The sequence below is a fragment of the Ursus arctos genome, unplaced genomic scaffold, assembly GCF_023065955.2.
Source record: "Ursus arctos isolate Adak ecotype North America unplaced genomic scaffold, UrsArc2.0 scaffold_18, whole genome shotgun sequence".
NCBI classification, from domain to species: domain Eukaryota; kingdom Metazoa; phylum Chordata; class Mammalia; order Carnivora; family Ursidae; genus Ursus; species Ursus arctos.
Genome location: NW_026622852.1, coordinates 5,643,088 through 5,646,924, shown reverse-complemented (window position 1 = coordinate 5,646,924; position 3,837 = coordinate 5,643,088). Strand labels below are relative to the sequence as shown.

Sequence of the window (3,837 nt, the reverse complement as noted above, 5' to 3'; positions counted from 1 at the left end):
ATGCTTATATGGTATGGGACAATGATAATTATAGGGACTGCACCTGGGCTGGCTTTTGTTAATGATACTGAAATCTTTGAAAGAGAAAATTATAGGCTTAAAACAGTCAATTGCCAACTTGAGGTACTCTGTGAAAGCCAGAGGACCTGTATGGCTTCATTTATGCAGAGCCTTAACATCTATGGGTGCAGGGCACTTTGCAGAAAATCAGACCCAAGATTTAATTTTAAATGTGAAAGAAATACAAAGGAGACCAAATATGTTGCCTTGAGAGTTCTCCTCTATTTAGTTTAGGATTGTAGTTGGAAAAGAACAAGATTTGGAGAATTGAGATGGGGACCTTTTTTTTGGATTTAACTGAAAATTTTGAACTGCATATTCCCCTGAACAAAAGCAGAAACAGTTTCTCCCCCTTGACAGAAGAGAGCAGTTTTCCTAGCTTGGAGTACGTGAGAAGAACTCATGGAGGCAGATGCCTTCCAAAATATTGCTTGTGCTTTTCAGTAGCTGTCTGGTCAACACTTATTTCCAGTCCCCTTACAAAGCAAGGGAATTCAGTACACCCTCCAGGACAAAGTTCTTTAATCACCAATTGCAATTGTAGGACCTGATTGACATGTACAAGATAAGAACTGTGGGATAATTGTGGTAGTAGATCCTAAAAGTGTCAGAACATAGTTGTAAAATATTAAGTTTGGCATGGGTTGACATCCCTGGGAAATAGACTCTGAGATGGAGATTTGCATGCAAACTTTTACTGAAGAGTGCTCTTGGAAATACCACTTGTTAGCTGATGAGGAGAACAGTACTGGGCAAAGGGAGAAACTGAAATGCTGTGATACAGTTGAAGAGGGGGTCTCAGTCAATCCCACAAAGAGTTTTGGACCACCTAAGTTGTCTGAATTTGAATCAAGGGAAAGGGCCTTTGAATTGCTTCATAGACCTGCCATCTATGTGCGGTGACCACTGGTAGGAGAAGAACTTGTTGAGGCAGCTGTCCGTGGCCGAAGGCAATACTTAGAAACAGACTCAGCTGTGAAGTATTGACCAGCACTGGCAAGAGCCAGGGAAAATCATACCTCAGTCCCGAATACAGAACTGGGAAGCACACAACAGCAAACACAATAATGTGGGAGAATTTATTGGATTTGAGCCACTCATTCCTAAAATGACAGTCCATACTTGATGTAGAGGCAATCCTCAGAATTTGTTGAGGTCATTCTTTGAAGCCTGGGCACAATCTCAGCCTACAGTCAGTGAGGTGGAAATGTCAGTACTTTCCTTGCCAAAATATGAAGGGAAAAAGAAATACTCAAGGAAATAGAGATGTTAGGATGGATTGTGATGTACAACTTGAGAATGTACCATCAGATTATTTTCCCATAGTATTCCAAGAGGCCATTTCCTTCACTGGGGTAATGCAATATGGAAGCATTGCTAGGGCATGAAGGAGAAATGAACTTAATGTTTCCTGTCCTCTGTAGGATTGAATGGCAGTGGAAGATGATGCCATGCAAGTGTGCTCTCCAGGGTAAGGAGGAATAATTGGATTCTGAAATGGAAAAGTATAGGCGGAAGCAATTAATGGTCAAAGGCAAGATAGATTTAATTACTCTAATAGCTAAGGTGGCTATTGTGGAAATCAGGGTGTTGATATACATATCTGTGATGATAGCAAATAGATCATAGTGTCCTAGAGAAAAGATAGATAAGTGGAATAGTGTGTCTCTTGACCTATATAATAAAAAAAAAGATGATAGCTTTTGTACTGATAACTGGCATTAGCCATCAAAATGGAAAGTTTTCCTCACAAAAAATTCCAGACTTAAGTCAGTTCACAGACCAAAAAGCCATAGATTGAAGGGGAATCCAGGACCCTTCGAGAATGAACTCTACCATATTACCACAAGTAAATTAGATAAATACTTCCCTGATCTTTTCCAAAAAGGACTTGTGGCCAATACTAGTATAACTGTAATAGTTGGAAACAGGAATTAAGGATTGATAAATAAAGATTCTGAACTGAGAATGATAATGGAGGAACTGAAATATCATGACTAAGAGGCCTTGGATGCCTGATGATCGGTTAAGTTTTGGCCCAGGACTGTCACAATGCAATGTGTCTAACTTGTCCGTACAACTAACCTACAGTTATTTCCCTGGTCCCCAGGTGGATAATTGAATTCTGATGTACTTAACACCTGACAGAATCCTCACATAGATCTATGATCTGTGGAATAAGAACCATTTTGGTAAAAAATCAAACAACCCTGTGCTTGCTTCTACAGCACGTATACTAAAATTGAAACGATACAGAGATTAGCATGGCCCTGCGCAAGGATTACACACAAATTCATGAAGCGTTCCACATTAAAAAAAAAAACAAAGAACAACAACAACAAAAAAAAACAAAAAAACAAAAAAACAAAAAAAGCCAACTAGAAGTTCTTCTCTATCCTGGAGAATATATAAAAACAATACCATATTGCAGGAATCACAATGATAAGCATCACCACCAAATACTTAAGGAAAACAGAAGTATTGGTTCCTATGATATTCCCATTCAATTCATCTACTAAACTGTTAGAAAAAAAGTCAATTAAAAAAAATTGATCCCAGGGGCACCTGGGTGACTTGGTCAGTTAAGCGTCTGCCTTCCACTCAGGTCCTGATCCCGGGGTCCTAGGATGAAGCCTCACATCTGGTTCCCTGCTCAGTGGGGATCCTGCCTCTCCCTCTGCCCCTCCCCTCTCTTGTGCTGACTCTCTCTCATGCTCTCTTTCTCGCTCTCTCAAATAAATAAATAATAAAAATCTTTTAAAAAAAATTGATCCTGACTGATAGATGGCTATGGAATGACTACCTTACACTTATGTAGGATATAGCCCCAAGTGCAACTGCATGCTTAGTATGTTATACTTATTGATACAATACCATATTCCCCTTGCACCTGACACACATGAATTTATTTGGCAATTACATTCTTCTTGATTCCAACAGAAAGGAGGACCAAAACTAGTTTGCCATCACATAGTAGGGGTAGCATAATAGGGACAGCATACACCGGTTGTCAAAGGGCTATGTTAAATAATTCTCACGCTCATGTTATGTTCTGCATGAACGCTGATCCTATTGTTATTCTGCAAGACATCATGTTGGGTTATTATAATTATGCATCACGCTAATTGAACCCAATAATCAGGAACTAACAAGTGTTCTATAAGCCCTAGGAAGATATCAGAATGCCAGAGAATGAAGAAAAATTCTGTCAAAGATGCAATGGCCTGCCATATCAGGGAATACTTTAGGGGTTCAAGTCAACTAGAACATATCAGAACATTTTTTCTAAGATGAATAAAAATTTAAAGCACCTCACATTTCTTACTTATAGTACTTGGTGGGCCTCTTTGGATTTTTTGAGGCAGCATATAACATACTTTAAAAACGCTGTTATGATCCATTTATTGAATGACTCATAAAACGGCACTTTTTAACAAGACTTACAGCAAGAAAGTATTCTGCAAAGTCAAGACTGTGATGCAAGCTGCTCTCTCACTCAAAGTATGTGACTCAGAAGATCTGATAGTGCTAGAGGTATCTATGGTATAGTTAAAATGCTATCTTGAATCTCTGGCAAGCCCCCGTAAGAAAAATTGATGTGTAGAATCATAGATTGTAGAGTTATTTTTTCATTGAAAAAAATAACTTCTAGTATTCCACTAGGGCTTAGTACGGAAAGATCCTGACCATGGGATGCCAGATGTCTGTGTAACCACACTTCCTCATTCTAACTTGGGTATTATTAGACCTGCTAAGTCATAAGTTTGAGAGTGTAAA

At 38.9% G+C, this 3,837-nt stretch overlaps 1 non-coding gene across 1 annotated transcript; it reads left to right on the top strand.

The window, feature by feature from the left end:
- The first annotated feature begins 2,272 nt into the window (after window positions 1-2,272).
- Window positions 2,273-2,375, top strand: LOC113260680 (U6 spliceosomal RNA). Its single transcript, XR_003318060.2, has one exon. It is a non-coding gene; the product is annotated as a U6 spliceosomal RNA (small nuclear RNA).
- Window positions 2,376-3,837: the final 1,462 nt, after the last annotated feature.